The sequence below is a fragment of the Amblyomma maculatum genome, chromosome 8, assembly GCF_055883805.1.
Source record: "Amblyomma maculatum isolate TAMU_Amacu chromosome 8, ASM5588380v1, whole genome shotgun sequence".
NCBI lineage: Eukaryota > Metazoa > Arthropoda > Arachnida > Ixodida > Ixodidae > Amblyomma > Amblyomma maculatum.
This window is the reverse complement of record NC_139351.1, coordinates 98,311,746-98,329,361: the sequence shown is the minus strand read 5'-3', so window position 1 is coordinate 98,329,361 and position 17,616 is coordinate 98,311,746. Positions and strand designations below refer to the sequence as shown.

Here is a 17,616-nt window from a genome sequence, read left to right as displayed (position 1 = left end):
CATGTCTAGTTTAACGCACATTGCCTATATTTATGCATCCTTTCGTGCTTGAGGCTTCAGCATAGGCAACTCTGAAAACGGAAGCTTGTAAACATGTTCAACGAAGCTTGGGGATGACAGTATTACACGGCGATACATGTCTGGTACAGTTAGAAGCACAGGTGTTCAACTGTCCCTAAACCAAGTTTCACAAGCGTAAGTCATCGGCTGGAGCCGCAATCGTTGTCGATGCTTCGATCTTTGGACGCTGCTGCGCCTTATAAAAATCTCGGCAAGGGCGTAGTCGGGGTCCCGGTAGTCTGTTGTCACGGCTGCGTTTTGTGACTTTATCGAGAGTGACCTCCTCTAAGCAAGGCCACCCTTTTTTCACGCCGCCTGCTGAGTTCCCCCAACACTTCGGTTCGGGGCTCCGCCCGCACTCGCCTATATGGTGTATGTGAACGGCATAATTCCCGAGGTGAAGCAAATGATTGTCGCAGATGAAACTTTATGAATACGGTGGTGTTTAGTGGAGAGCGCAAAATTTTGTTGTAGTTGCTATGTGATGAAGAAAATGATGTTTGCTACACAACGCTAGTGAGATGCAGTTTTACATGAGGCTTGATCGGCTGCTGCTAGAGCACAGGGCTGTCGCGCCTGGGCCGGAAAATTGATCTGTTTATCGGGCAAGGGTAAATCCAGTCGCTGATATGCTTTTTGCAGCATAGCTGTGGCGCGGCGAAGATGAAGCTGGTGCTTGAGCACCTTCGTTTATACAAATCATGATCCATTCAGCGCCACAAGAGAACAAAACTGGTGTCCAGCATCTCTACCCTTGCAATGCAGTAATAGACCTAGCTGTTCTCATCGAAGAGAACAAGTATTTTACAGTCGACGATTTTGTCCATTTAGTCCCTCGTGAAGAACCGGCCGAGGGTTTTATAAAGCATTGGAATTTCTTATCTTCGTCGTTTTGACCACTGCTGTACCATATATCAGAAAACAAAAATTTTCATTTGGATATTGATTTGTATATACAAAATTGTAGATATGACTGACCTTGGAGAATGGTAGCTGTAAAGTTTGCGCTCTAAAATCTGATTCCCCCTAAAGAATAGCTATCGGCGGAGAAGACATCTTGTGCAGTTCACTGAAATATATCAGTCTGTACTCTGATTTTGCTGCTGAAAACTCTATGATCAAGATGAGCAAGTTGTGCATTTTGATATTGATCACACTCACAGAAGAATTAAGCTTTGCGTAGATGAATACTGGCAACAGCTACCATACGTCTTCATACTGTTGTAAGTGGCAAATGTGTGAATAGGCATGAAATGGCCATACTTCGTGTCTCGCTGTGCCAAATCCTTAGCTCCGTTGCTTGTGAAACTATGCTATTGTGTCATTAAAGTCAATACTAATGGGATATTTAAAGCGAATAAATATTCGAATCAAGTGATTGGTCATTCTAAACATTTTATTTCTATCTAGATTAGCAACGCTAGTTTGAGCGTTATTCAGCATTGCAACTTGTGAAGCGGGGCTAAGTTTTGAGCTTGTGTCTTTTACAAGAAGCGAAGTCGCCTCTATCTTCTATATAAGATGTGCTGTACTGTTTGTTGTTAGTGTTATATGCAGTTTACGTTCGTTTACTCCCAGTCAGTCGCCCTTCGTCTCCGTGACTACACATAGCCAGCCACGTCGTGGACATCGGAGAACTGAAGTGTACGAGAGAATGTAATTTACTCGCATTGTTCGTGAATATGTTATGTGTTTGTTGATTAGAATATTGAATGGTGTAGGTTTTTCTTTCCCGTGCTGAACTGTTCAGATACCACATTCCAGGAGATATATAACTTTGTCGTCATGATGAGAAATATCATCATTATCATCATCATCATCATCAGCCTGATTATACCCACTGCATGACGAAGGCCTCTCCCATATTTCTGCACTTAACCCGGTTCTGTGCTAGCTGCATCCACTTGACCCCTGCGAACTTCTTAATCTCATCCGCCCACCTAACTTTCTGTCGCCCCCTGCTACGCTTTCCTTCCCTTGGAATCCAGTTTGTTACCCTCAGCGACCATCGGTTATCCTCTCTTCGCGCTACATGTCCTGCCCATGTCCATTTCTTCTTCTTAATTTCTACTAGAATGTCGGTAACTTGAGTTATTTCTCTGACCCACTCTGCACGTTTTCTATCTCTTAATGTTACCCCTACCATTTTTCGTTCCATAGCCCTCTGTGTTGTCCTCAACTTAAGTAGAACTCTCTTGGTTAATCTCCACGTTTCAGCCCCATAGGTGAGTACAGGGAAGATGCAACTGTTGTATACTTTCCTCTTGAGCGATACCGGTAAGTTGCTAGTCATAATCTGCGAGTGCTTACCAAATGCGCTCTATCCCAATCTTATTCTTCTTGTTATTTCCTTTTCATGGTCCGGATCTGCGGTTACTACCTGTCCTAAGTAGGCATAATCCCCTACTACTTCCAGTATTTCGCTACCTAATGTAAGCTGCTGTTCCTTCCCGAGGCTGTTGAACATTACCTTAGTCTTCTGTATATTGATTTTCAAGCCTACCTTTCTACTTTTCCTGTCTAGGTCATCAATCATTATTTGCAGTTCATCCCCCGAGTTGCTTAGCAAGGCAATATAATCTGATCTAAAATGAGCATGTTTCCCCTGTGCTTTCAGTACTGGTAGGTGTTGCCATCACTGGGCAGAGTTCACACTAAATTTTGTTTTTTCCTTGGCGTAGATCGGGTAGTTTCAGACACCAGCATCACATGTACTATAATATCCCAAATTCTCTGCGTTTGCAATGCGCAGTGCATGACGGAGTGGCGAGCACTGCTCATCGCACTGCGCATATTTTTTGACATAGTGCAAGAATGTTGTGCTTTATTATGAGGCCCCAACGACCACTTGGAACAGACGCCAAATAAATAAGGATCAAGTTATGCATAGAGTTGGAGAGGTGCGACAAACACATTGCTAATCCAGATAAAACAGTGTCGATACTGGGCAGTATTCAGCGCTTATGCTACAACGAACGGCCCGTATTTTCAGCGAGGTCCGCGATCAAATAAAGTAAGTTATTTTATCGCCGCTAGCAACTTCGGCGCAAGGATCTATGCGCCATATTTGATATACAACTGGAGGAACAAAGCGTAGATGGATATGCATTGAACAGCGTTGGTAAGATGCTGGTGAACACATCTCGTACGATAAAACTGCTCGTAACAGCTCGGAATCAAAGCCAAAGGAAAAAAGACGCAAGTATGTATGATCACTTATCACTTAGGTCGCCTTCTCGAGAGCTTCTTGGTGCAGCTATTGCCTTATGATCTTGTTTTCGTAAAAAATAATCGTATTATAAATAAGAACATTTTAGTTTAGGTGCTAGGTTCATTCGTTTGAGTTACTAAAATTGAAGTGATCAATAATAATACGCCCTGTTCTCGAAGTATTTGCATGCAGAGATGCGAAGCGCACATTTTAAAATGCGTTTGAATTCAACGCGAAAAAAAAACTGTTTTTCACTATTAAGAGGCCTGAAATTGTCGAATTGGCGCCATTTTTTGAGCACGAAGCGAACATTTCCCTGTATACAGATCACAAATTCATATTATGGCATCTGCTTGCTGCTCTCAGGTCGACTCTAAGTATAATGACTGTACCTCGAGTTGAAAGGGGATATTTAGCTTCAATAATAGTCTTACTTTTTGACAACGTATTTCCTGTGCAAGAGAAGAGTATACAGGCTTCAAGAGAATTGCTATAGTGATATCTTTAACGTGAATTCTAATGTCGGTACCTAATAATATTGTGAGAAGCCAACCGAAACTGAGAAAGGCTGAATGTTTAGCAAATAATTGGGAACCATTCATTTTGCTTGGCAGTTCACTGTGAAAAGTTTCCACATTTTTAACCAATATGTTAGCGATTATTTTTGTTAGCGCTGGTCAGTGCCTGATTATGTTTTCAACTGCCCCCGTAATGAGAATAGGTTCTTTGAGGTATTATTGTTTCCAAACATTTCTAATATTTTATTGCGTGTGGTAACGTTCGCAATGTTTTTCGGGCGCTGTTACAATAATCCTCGTTTTTTTATTAGCTCTCTGTTCGTGATCATTTCAGCAACTGTACACACAAGGAAACGAGTATTCGCTCAGAACGCGCTTTATTGAGTTTTAAGCTTTGCGCTAAATGTCTTCCGGAGCTCGTTGTGAAATATGGCGCTAGCTGGCGACCATATGCAATGATATGGTAGTAAATGTTTTCCTTTAGGATTTGAAATGCACACACATTCTCTACTCCCACGGGTATCTCCAAGCTCCTTATCCGGACCGCACTACATGAAAAAAAGAAAATAACAATTGTAACGGAAAACATATCTAATATTTAGATTATTTTTCAGATCGATATTATTCCTAAGGCAAAAACGCAACGCAAAGAGAGCATGCAAACTCTTTCATGGTTCATTATAACTGCATCTCGTTATAGTATTCTTAGACAATAAGCGAAGCTTCTATAGCAACATGCACCAAACAGCGCAGCTATAAGGCTGAGCACGACGTTTATTGATTTATTATTAATTAGCCATCAAAGAATAATCAGAAGAAGATAAAGACACATGAAACGGCTTCTTATACACAATTCCTTTTTTATCCTCTTCATTTATATATCTACAACTAAACTTTTTCAGTAGGGTCTGGCTTTTATTATCGGCTGCTGTATATACAGATCTACTTTATATTAACGCTCTCAGAAGCAAGTGTAAATGTAAGAAGCATTGTTATCCCATCACATGTGGAATTTGCGTTCTGCACCATTTTATAATATCGGTTTAATCGGTGGTTCACAGCTGATATCACTAAATTAATTTGTGGTTTGTGTAAATGGCCTTCCATGCATGCATTAACTCACTTTTATCGTGCACTGATAATAAATATACAATGGAACTCTGCACCAAACGAACACGCCTATTTCCGCAGCAGCCATGGGTCATAAATCTACTGCGATTTGATATTGTTAAGAAACACAACACTTTCGCACGTATCTTTATGGATGCTCGTTTACCGTTGTCATGTGTCAGCACGCCCTCTGTTGGTATGTTAACTTCCGGGACCTGTCTGACCGCCTTGTATGATGGGCCCTGCGGCTACAAGAGTATGACTTCACATTCACGTACAAAACTGGTCGTAAGCACACTGACGCAGACTGTCTTTCACTCCAGCCCCTTCCAACGTCGGAGTCTGACGCCGATGATTTCGGCAACTGAGTCGCGCCGGTTTCACCGGCATTTCGTGACATCCACACGTTTATTGCAGAACAGGAGAGGGATCCCACATTGGAACCTCTCTTCGCAGCGGCTCAAGTTCCATCAGGTTCACATCAATTTCGTTATGTGATCGCCTGCTCTGGAAGAAAAACAATTCTTAAACGGGCCCCGCATACTCCTGGTTCTTCCGAAGAGCCTACGCCGTCCTATTTTACAGGCCATGCATGAGGATCCTAGTTCCGGTCATCTTATAACTGCGAGAACGCTCATCCGATCCCAGGAGCGCTTATATTGGCCAAAAATTGCCAGCAACAGCTCAGCGGGGCGTCGCCAGCTGCACCACGTATCAGCGCTTCAAAAGTCACACAAGCGTAGCGCAGCTGGGCAGCTTCACCAAATCACACCACTCATTACACCATTTGAGCAATTTGGCGTTGATCTCCTTGGCCCCAATCCACTATCCCATAGTGGGAACCGCTTTATGTTTGTTTGCGTGCATTAGCTCACCGAATATTTTGAGACAGCAGCCAGGCCGGCGGCCAGCGTGTCTCAGGTCTCCTGTTTTATATTACGGGCGATAAGTAACCGCCACGGAACCCCCCTCCCGTGTTATTATTAGCAACCGTGGTCACCAGTTTACCGCCGACGTCGTGGCGATGCGCCCTTTTTGTGCTTGTCACTTTCGCCATTCATCTCCTTATCATCATCAAAACAGCGGTATAACTGAACGCACCAACCACACGATCACTAACATGCTATCCGTGTACGTCGATGCTAATCTCCATAACTAGGACAGCCCCCCGCCGTCCATTACCTAAGCTGTCAATGGCGCCCATCATAAGACCACTGTTTCTGGTCTATTCTTTCTGCTTTACGCTCCTCACCCACCATATGCCTTGGACACATCCTCCCGTTTTCTGCCAGTAGTGATGAAACTCCCTCGGTAGCCAAACAATCTACTTCGTCGAGGGAGACTGCCAGCTTGCCCGCCTTCGCATCTTAGCCTCTCAGGATGGCTTAAAAGCACCATGCGATGCCCATCACCGTCACGTTACTTACCAGCCTGGAGAGTTGGTCTTGATGTGGCGGCCTACTAAGAAGCGGGGTCTGTCACCAAAGCTGATGTGCCACTACGATGGCCCATTTGTCATCCTTGCCAAATTTAGTGAGCTCAATTATCGCATCAATCACCTAACCACAAGCGGCTGCCGTTTTGAGAAAAAATGAAGTCGCCCACGGTGTTCGTTTAAAGCCCTACAGATCACGCGACGCTCTTTAAGTCAGCCAGCGGGCTTCATCTTCATAGAGGAAAGTGTGACGCCTAGGAACAGAGTCAGGAGAAGACAAGCATGATGAACAAGCGGATCGTGCTGGGACCCCAAGTGAATACAGCTGGTTTCCGACATATTGCCTCCGGTCAGTTACACCTCGCTCGTAACAATATGTATCAACCTGCGAGGTAGAATGTTTTTGATGTCCAGTGATGGCAGGGAGCACTTTAAAATATGAAATTAAGCCTTTCTCTCGCCTTTAGATAATAACTCGCCCTTGAAGTGCAGTATATATTGTTTCTCAAGTTAGCACCTTTGGGAGAAGAAAGGTCCATCTGTAACTTGAACGCTGTCCTTATAACGTTTTACAATTTAGAAAACACCGTGTGATGCTTACCAAAGGCTTGCAACGACGATTCTTGTGCCGATTATTCATGTAATTGATCCTGGGTATAAAAATGAATTACTTCAGTGAAGGTTAACACACTTCCAACCTAACAAGGTGTGGCATTAAACTCGCAAACAAAATGCTCAAAAATGTGAATATTGCTGAGATAGAACAAATGTGTTCTCGCTTTTTCTTAAGTTCAAGCGAATTTACATATTTAAAACTCTAGAATAGCTACGAGATACTACACTGCCTAAATTATGACCTGTCATCTGATTAACACAACATAAATCCAACACGTTTACAGCGACCAGACAACGCGTGGTACACTGATATGCACACCTTAAAGTGCACAAGTAAAACCGCCTTGAACAAGCGACACGCAAATACGTGATTACCTTTGTAACAGATTCCTTCGCTCCTTCTTTGATAGTTGAGCTCTGCAGAAGAGAACAGACACGCTGAGGTTGAAAAACGAAAAATTATGTCGGTATCCTCAAAAGTGTACCGGGTCGTCCAGTTTTCTGGTGAGCCGGCGAGGAGGTTGTTCTCTTTAAAGCCTACATCCTGCTGACACCGCCGCAAGTGGAAGCGAGGTGACGCAGGAAAAGGCACCTGGGGTGGGGCCTCGAATGTACTGTCATATAGTTTTGGTGCGCAGTCGAGTAGGACGCACCGATGCTCCGAAGAGAGCAGCCACATGTTATTGTGTTCTCCTAAGAGTAGACATCATCACTTTAGGCGTGCGAGCAGAACTTCATTTAAGAATTTCCGCACGCACTATATGCAATGCGGCTTCACAGAGCTTGTGCAACCATAGACGTTGATTAAAACTATTGCACTGCTGCCCTGTCGTAAATTTCAGCAGAAATTATGAATATTTAAAGATTACAAACGTTACTAATGCAGAGATTGGAATAGAAAAGAGCAAAAACGAGGAGAAAACAATGGCGTTGTAGTGTGTATATATATATATATATATATATAGGATGCGAGAACATTAGCGTACTTAGCCGCTTAACAAATTATAGTGCGAAGTGTACGCTTCATTTAAAGCAACATTTTATTGGACTCGACGTTTCGACCAGAAGCTGGCCTTCATCAGGAGTGCCACGAAGGCCAGCTTCTGGTCGAAACGTCGAGTCCAATAAAATGTTGCTTTAAATGAAGCGTACACTTCGCTCTCTCTCTCTCTCGCTCTCTCTCTCTCTTTCAGTATATATATATTGTTACGGAGCGCAGTATCGAGACGACGACGACGTGCTGATGTGGTGTAGTGGAGAAGACGACGCTCAGGATAAGCTGGGTTCGTTCTGGTGGTGTGTGCGTCTAACAGTGCACTAGCGTTTACCGCTGTGTACTTTTCCTTAACAATATATATTGTGCTCTACAAATACTATATACATCTATACAACATCCGTAAACCTTGTTATGTCTTGAAGCTTGCGTCCCATCCTTCTTGAATTACCGCTTACAGCTGAACGGTCAGATTTAGGCACACCTTCTTCAAGCACACTGTGCACAGAGAGAGCGAAGATATGGGGAGGAGATGGATAGATAGGGGAGGCCGAGATGACGCGTTTAACTTATATTACCAGGCACAACGGAAGAGAGTCCAGAATAGCCCAAGAAAAAAAAGCGCAAAGCAACCCAAAGGACCAAATTCGGCTTAAGCAGCTAACGAAGGCGTAAGAGTGTATTCCGCCAATTGAGAGCCGACTTTCAGCCGGTGTGGCACACCCCGACGTGAAGTGAAAAGCACGAGGTTAAAGGCAATACTTAGTGGCTCAAGACGGGGCCTAATGCGGCGCAAAAGCTCTTGAGGCTCAAATTAGGACCATATGGTAAGGCTCCTCATAAAAAAGTATATAATAAACGAAGCAACTGTAGGTGTAAAAAGGAGGGTAAACGGCAATGCCAATGTTGCAGCCATGAACTACCGATACGCCGGTCAGGTATAAGAGCGCTCAAATTCATTCAAATCAAGAACGAGACCGTTATTAGGTGTCATAAACGGAGTAAAAAGGAGATGCGGGAGAAAATTGTATGAGAAACATTGTGTGAAAAACGTCACGCCTCAGAACAGTGTTCAGCCAACAAACGCACGAAGGTAAAACTATATGGCCCGTTATAAATGAGGATCGAGCCCTGCACATTGAGAGAACCGAAGCAGGCGCTCACAAACGTCATTAAACAAAGCTGTGGCCAATGGTTGTAACATAAATGGCAATTCTTCGTATTGCTACAGCAGGACATAAGCCACGTTACGTGGACACGACACATGACGCTACAGACGCACCGAACAATGATTACATGGACATGTCATCCGGCGTCTAGAACCATTATCTGGATTATGCTGCATTCTGAGAAAATTCAGCCTGTCTGTGATGCATTCACGGTCGTCCATCAGCGACGCTTGTATCACAGTCGATGTTGTGTGTGCCGTCAAGAGGCCAAATGTCGTGGCCTAATTGGTAGGATCACCATTATACATGCATTCAGAAAAAAATGCGGTTACATCTACCTCCAATTTGCTTCAAAAAATACTAACGATACTAAACACTACGAAGTAATAAATATAATTATTACCAATAATACCCAATACAAAAATACTAAATATGGGCCGTTGTCCTTCCTATGAGGCAGGCAAACAATTACCGGCTAATTTCGCATAATACAACCTCTACTGAAGCTTAACTGCCCGCACTTCGTGCTGCTGTAAAGTATACCTGCACACATACTTCTCAAAAATGGGCTGTTTCTCTGATTGTAAACATGCCCTACAATGTCTTCAACCGGTCTTGAGCCATAGCGACAATGATCAACTTGTAGCGGAGGTACGACACCTGCACCTCCAGGCATTATAAGAGGGTAACGCAATCATCTACCACTGGCTATCACGCAATGGTGGAATTGTTGTCAATGTCGAAGCGGACCATGGTCGATCGGCTCGTAATACACCCACTCACTGTCCATATACCATTAACAAGAGCCGAAGCAGCAAGGCATCTTCGACTGCTCGCCCGAAACGTGACTAGACAATCATGGCCTACGACTGGAGGCTGGACCTCCCGCTCGCACCACTTTTACCAATTACTTCAACTGCAGATACCATTCGGCCTACCCCGCTGTGACACTACCATGCTGTGTCTCCTGTGGATAGGATTTCCGTTTACGAAAACCTACTGCCATTAAATCGAAATGGCACTCTCCAACGTGTGAGCAGCGCAGATGTAATGAAACGATTGCGCACATACTTTGCGACTGCTCTCAGTTTGAGCGTGAGCATGTTTTGCTGGCTGCTACACTCCGCCATTTGGACTCTCACTCTCTTAGTGAATCTAAGATTCTGGGCACTGAGACGACACCTTTATTGGAAAGGAAAACAGTGGAGGTGCTGCTTAAGTTTTTCAAGGACTTGGGGTTGAGTACTAGACTTTAAGTATGCGCTCTCTAACCCTAACCCGATTTACTATAGCTCACTGGACATCTGACAGACTGCTTTCTTTAGAGCCCTTTATTTACTTTTTCTCCCTTCTGCCCTTCTCCACGTGTAGAGTAGCATGCTGGACACCACCTAGTTAACCTACCTGCCTTTCTATTCTATTTCTCTCTCTCTACTCAAATACATACTTCACTGTTGGCCCGTTTCGGATCACGGCCGAATAAAAATTAACAAACTTTGAAGGTTACTGCGTTAGCCGCCACCTCGTTAGCCAGTATATACATGCGGTAAAATGGTGGTATTTCGCATCGTCATATTACGCTGCATTTTTAATGTCATCGTCTTCACCGCTTTTATCTCCTCTTGCAAAAGTAGACGCAATCAGGAGTGTAGTAATATTTTGAATGTGCTTCTGTATTCTATCTTCCGGCCTCCAAGTGACGCGAGATGACGACAGTGTTTATGACAGAAATCGTCGCGCATGACATAACCTGCATGGAGGATACCCCACCTCTTCCGACTGCCTGACGATTACCGCCATGCTCACTGAAGAGAAAGCTGTGGTCAAGATGATGGTGATAGTGCCAGTCTTCAGGATATCAGATCGTCGTCCAGTAGATCACATCAGTGTTAAACAATGGTAAAGGCTGGTATTCCACAGTATTCCGCTCTTAGCTATAAGAACTTAGCTGTAAATTTCACGAACGTAGTTACTGCTTCATCAAACAAGTTATTTAGTATGTTTTACAACTTTACTCAAGCTCCAAAGGTTTATAGCTGAGTCATAACAGGAAGAACAACCAACAATGTCAATGCATAGAGCAGTGATTTTAAGGCGTTATTGGCCTCATCTTGCTTGCAAAATATTTTTCTGTACGCGGAATAACAGCCAGAACAAGGAAATAGCACCGAGTTGTAATAAATTATTCTGCGTTGCAAACTGATCTGAATCTTCTAGTAACGATGATCGCTGTATTCAGCAGTTTCCCTAGAAATAATTTCAGTACATTATAACGAAACATGAAAGACACCGAGGTCACATGTTCCTTAGCGTTAATTACTAAATGGATTCATCAATGACGTTATCCCTTTTCTACAACTTTCTGGACAAATATATGCTAGTTGTAAGGATGGTTCACACTGCATCATATAGAGAGGAATCTCTTTCATTCCTATTCTAAGCTTGCAGTGGTTCTTTTCTCTAGTGGGGACTCAAATTGAAATGGGCTATATATACACTTCAAAAAAATCATTCATGCTTACTCAGAAACAACAAGTAATGCCGAAAGGCAGCACAAGGCCATAATTATGAACTTCATTCACGGAGCTCCCAACTTATCCGACAGTAAAGTGAATGTCTTGATGCGGCGGCTAGCACATTGACATATATATATATATATATATATATAGTGATACTAAATTTCAAGCTTATGCACATTGTATCGGTTCTTAAACGTTTTGTTTCTCGGCATATCATATATGTATTATTGATGACGCAAATATATTTCTTAAAAGCATCGTTAAAAAAGCAGGAAACAAAGCATTTATTGACATACCACCATTGACCTGACACGGAGAAAACTATTAAAGGTGAAACATTAAAATTAAAGTGATGGCTTCAATACCACCATCTTCCCGAAAATTCAACATCAGCGTTGGCGACCACGCCTTTGTGAGCGAAAAACCACTGTCACGGCTCTGAAATATGTTTTTTCACGTCATACTCTAAGTGACAGATATTAAGTGTCCCTCAAATTTTCTTACATTTTTTTTTAGAATATTTCCCAGCTTCTTTTGCATTTTTATGTCCTTAAAAGATGATCTCATCTCTGGAAGATTTCGTGGAAGTGACTATTAGAAAACAGGGTATTCATGCTTTGGGCGTGCAAAGTGACAAAATATTTGCAAACAAATTTATAATTTGCATTGGTGAATACTCTTCTAAAGGTTTGAAACCCGCTCTAATTTTCAATTCACTGCGAGCGATGAAAAGAATCTCTAAAATTCTTTGTATCATAACGAGCTTTATTGTAAGGCAAGCTCGTTTGCTAGGGCTAGGTAAAGGTAGGCGCTCGCAAGGTAGGCGCTGGTTCGAACAGCTGGTGCTCGCGTCTCGTGCCAGCGCGCTGGCGCCAGGTCATCTTCTTTTTGCAATCACCCCCCAGGAGAAGAGGGAGCCGCGCGAAACATGGACGGTCTCACGCCCACGTCGTCGAAGGTCTGGCGAAGGCGTGACGGGCTCAACAATGTAACCCATCAGTACGGCAGGTCGTTCCAGGTTATTAATGACCACCACTCATGCTGCTGGCTGACAAACTTGAAGGACCCATGTGGCCGGCTAGCTCGTTGGGCCTTAGGCCTACACGAATTTGACTTCATGATCGTTTACAAGTCTGGTCACAGGCACATCGACACTGCCAGTTCGTGGCGTGCACCTGTGCAGACTTACCAAGGCAGCGCAGATGACTATGTATTTTTTGGTGCAGTAGCATCGTCCGACATCATCGCAGAACAACATGTGGACGAAGAGCTGAAGCTGCTCATAAAGAATCTGGAAGGTTATCATCCATTGATTCCGTCCCGCCTGGCTCGTAGGCTGCCATCCCTCTGTCTTCGTGCTGGAGTGTTGTATAAGAAAAACTCCACTTCCACAAGTAAGAATTACTTTCTGTTATTACCATCCGCCCTCCGCAAAAAAATACTCCTCATCTGCCACGACGATCCCCCCTCCGAACACCTTGGATTCACGCGAACACTTGCCACAGTGCGGCAGAATTTCTATTCTCCCAAGTTTTCCTCGTGTGGGAAGCGATACGTTCGGACCTGCCGTAAGTGCCAGAGTAATGAGGCGTCTCCTCTGAAACTTCCTGCCATGTCGCACTCTATCCAGCCTCCCAAAACACCCTTCGCGGGCGGCGGCGGACGAGGCAGCAGACCAAAACCCCCAGAGGCCAGAGCCGCACAGCAGCGCACAGCTCCAGCATCGAAGAAGAAAATGGCAGGCGACGACATTCCCAGCCAACCGTGCCTTATTGTTGACTAGGGTGCCTAGATAGCCTCGGTGCCCAGGAACACAAGAGCATCGACGTACCCTGTTATTGACGGAACAAACATATCTCATTATTTTTACAATCTGTGATTTTTCTGCCTTAGAGAAAAACGTTGTACTAAATAGTTTCAAATGTGTCGTATATATTTCATATTCATTTTGTATTATTTTGTCCCTATACTTAAAATGAAGAAAAAATACATTATAGATGTGTTATGAGTTCAACACTGCAGATTTTTACAAATATAATGAAATCCAATTTTGTGCCCGCTAAGTATATTGTTACGCCCTTAGCGTCGCGACGGAGACATTCTAGTCGGTTCAGTACGCTAGGTACACACGGCTAGCGGGAACGACACAAATAAGTGCCACAAGACAAAGGTCAAACGGGCGCGCACACTTCTTCTTCCTCTTCCTTCTTTCTTCATCCGTCCTCTGTTTGAGAACAAGTCCGTAACAATATTTATAATGTATTAAAAATGTACTTTATTAGGTTCGTCTTCTTATGCGGTGATGAAATATGTTTCACCAATAGACTGACAGCGTACTTTCAAACCATTAAAAAGTACTCATTACCTTTTTTAGTGGTGGCAGGAAGTAGAAGTATATACTGTCAAAAGTATGAATACCTTGTATCCTTCGGATACACTCACAATGCACCAGACATAGAAATAGAATTCTTGAAACTAGTCATAAATAAATATGACTAGTTTTGTGCCTCTAAATACTCTACGAAAATAAAAAATCCACCCAGCATTTCCAGAGCTGGCTATCAAGAAACAAAAAGAATAATTATATTCACCAGTGTCACAAGAGCTGGTCTTTGTCACTGCTTTCGTGCCCCTTGCTTTGGAGCTTTGAATGGCTTACACGAGCTGACGTTCCATACATTTTAAACGAAAAGTGTTGAGCCTTGCTGGCCTCATTACGCGATACATCATGCGTCTGTATGCGTACGTGTGGAAATTTTAATTACTTGGCGGACGTCAATGCGGCACCTGCTATGAAAAGTTTCTTTGTTGTTTATTGGTTCACAGGAAGGGAAAGGCGCAGTATCTGTCACACTTGCTCTGTGGACACCTGAACCGCGCCGTAAGAGAAGGAAGGAAGGTGGGAGTGAAAGTGGAAAGAGAGAAAGGGGAGCCGTAATGGAGGGCTACGGAGTAATTTCGACCACCTGGGGTTCTTTAACGTGCGCTGACATCGCACAGCATACGGACGCCTCTTCGTTTCGCCTCCATCGAAACGCAGCCGCCGCGGTCGGGTTCGAAGCCGGGAACTCCGGCACAGTAGTCGGGCTTCTTACCACAAGTTTCGTGTCAGATGTTTTCCTGAAGACCATTTCTTGCGCAGTGATCTCAATACTGAAATTCGATTACGCGTGTAAAGTACCATATCCCTGATAGCCAAGTTACACGCTATTTCTGAAAGAGATATGAGCTAAATGAATAAGTGTGAATTTTAAAGGTAGGTTTTACTGTCGAGCAGTACTCTATGTGTACTTCACACGAAATAATTTCATATTTAAAAAATTACACCTTCAATACACTGTCGGCGTGTTAAAAACGCATTAATATTTTTCACGTATTCGAAATATGCTCGCAGCGTAACATTTCGGACAAATTTTAACAATGCATTTCCAATATGGAGCAAGATTTGAAATGCACTTGAGGCAAACTATGTTTATATTTACAGCAGTACAATTTTAATTAATTGCCAACCTGCTAAAAATCCGCGTGTATTTCGCCTATTTGAAATATGCTCGAGTGCACTTTAAAGTATGGTATTTGTTATATATGTTAAAAATACAAATCGCTTATTCATAAATAAATTTACCAAATCTATTCCTAACACATTTTGGGCACATTCCTGAATACAAATTATATTTAAAACACTTAGCGAATGTCCCGCTAAATATTTCAAACGAATTGTATTTCTCTAAAGGGATAAAATAGGCGTGTCAGATCACATGAGAAATACTTCAAATTAACATGCTGCACTCTGAACTTCTCTTCGGAGTATTATGCAGCATGACCGCAGAGCTTCAAAACAACTTAGAAAAAACAAACACTTAGAAAAAAAAAAGGCTGTAAGAAAACCGTATATTTCGTGCTCCATAACTGGGGGCTAATTGGGGGACCATTCAGTTTACATCCCCATTCCAAAGAAAGGCAGTGGCAAAGATTGTTCCAACTACCGCACGATCGCGCTTATTTCGCACGCTAGCAAGGTGATGTTGAAAATCCTCCAAGGTAGGCTGCAGCAGTATGTGGATCGGGAGCTTCCGGACGTGCAAGCTGCGTTTCGCAAGGGCAGAGGAACTAGAGACCAAATTGCCAACCTTCGCTGGATCATGGAAAAAGCAAGAGAGTTCCGGAAACCCATCTACTTCTGCTTTATTGATTATGCGAAAGCGTTTGACTGCGTAGATCACAGCAGGTTGTGGCAAGCTCTCCAAGAGATGGGAGTTCCAATTCACCTCTTCTGTCTCCTCAGGAACCTGTATGAAGGGCAAGAGGTCACAGTCAGAACTGGGCATGGTCTTACTGATTGGTTTCCGATTGAGAAAGGAGTGAGGCAAGGCTGCATACTGTCGCCCTGTCTATTTAACCTATATGCAGAGGGCATCATGAGGAAGGCCGGTCTGGACGAGTCTTCAGCTGGAGTGAAGATTGCTGGAAAACGTATCAACAACCTTAGATATGCGGATGACACCACTTTAATGGCAGAAAGTGAAGCGGAACTCAAGAGACTTCTGATGCGCGTACAAGAAGAGAGTGAGAAGTTTGGGCTTAAACTGAACATTAAAAATACAAAGATCATGGCGTCTTGCCCTATCAAGTCCTGGAGCATCAAGGGACAAGAAGTGGAAGCTCTGACAGATTTTCTCTTCTTGGGCTCCAAGATTACCTCGGAAGGAGACTGCAGCCATGAAATTAGGAGACGCCTGCTTCTTGGAAAGAGAGCAATGGTTAGCCTTGACCGCCTAGTAACGAGCAGAGGCATTAGTCTGCCAACCAAGATCCGTATAACTCGTGCTATGGTCTTTCCAGTTGTGATGTATGGATGCGAGAGTTGGACTGTGAAAAAGGCTGACCGCCGAAGAATTGACGCGTTTGAATTGTGGTGCTGGCGAAGACTCTTGAGAGTTCCTTGGACTGCCAGAAGATCAAATCAGTCAATATTGTCGACCATAAACCCTGACTGCTCATTGGAGGGTCAAATTCTAAAGTTAAAGCTCAGCTACTTTGGTCATCTGATCAGAAGAGAGAAGTCGCTGGAGAAAGATTTGATGTTGGGAAAGGTTGAGGGTCGCCGGAGAAGGGGTAGGCAGCGAACGCGATGGTTAGATGGCATCCTCGAGGCACTGCAGATGAAGTTATGTGATGTTAGGAAGATAGTGAGAGACCGGAAAGCGTGGCGTGACATAGTCCATAGGGTCACGAAGAGTCGGACACGACTGGACGACTGAACTGAACTGAATTGAACCATGAAATTTTGTTTATGTATGCCGAAAAATTCTTCCCACAACAACCTTTGGTTAAGCTGCATGCTCCGATGCCGTAATACTAAGCAGAGGTAACACCACAAAAAATCGTATCACGCACACTTTTCGCATAAACAGGAATGAAGGTATAAGCCCCCGTGGAGGACACCATCTTCCCAGAATTCCCGCTATCCAGAATTGGCGCTATTCAATATCGATTGCTTTTCCAGAACGTGTTTCCAGCGAGGACATGGTAGCAATTTGTCACAGACAAGCGATAATGATGGCATTAAAAAGCGTGCACAGCCATTTTTCTGCAAAAGCTGCACGAGATACATTCCTGCCTTACAACTGTGCAGAAAACAGTTAAGACATCTCTAAGTCACAAAAGAGGGTGTGAGTAATCTGAAAGCCATTACTATTTATTTTCTTCCCGTCGCTAATCGCGGCCTTCATGGACTATGTCTCTAGAGGACAATAAATTTGATAGAATGACCAACCTTTCATAATCGCACAACATTCAGGTTTCGCGCCGAAGTACTCAGGAAACCATTTTTCGAGCCAGATAGGAACGTATCACGCGCCACACTTCAGATGTTTGTGAAGCTTAAAAAAATGTGATCGCTGCTCTGGTCGCAAAAATGGTACCACTAAAGAGTTCTCCAAACAATGCGTATGTCCGCATAGCGATGCATTTATCCTTTTATGA

The 17,616-nt window shown here is 43.5% G+C and overlaps 1 long non-coding RNA gene across 1 annotated transcript; it reads right to left on the bottom strand.

The window, feature by feature from the left end:
- Positions 1-4,156: 4,156 nt before the first annotated feature.
- LOC146181928 (uncharacterized) lies at positions 4,157-14,335 on the bottom strand. The gene is made up of 4 exons (XR_014700028.1): positions 14,223-14,335; positions 7,325-7,366; positions 6,936-6,984; positions 4,157-4,337 (listed from the first exon to the last, which is right to left on the bottom strand). It is a non-coding gene; the product is annotated as an uncharacterized LOC146181928 (long non-coding RNA).
- Positions 14,336-17,616: the final 3,281 nt, after the last annotated feature.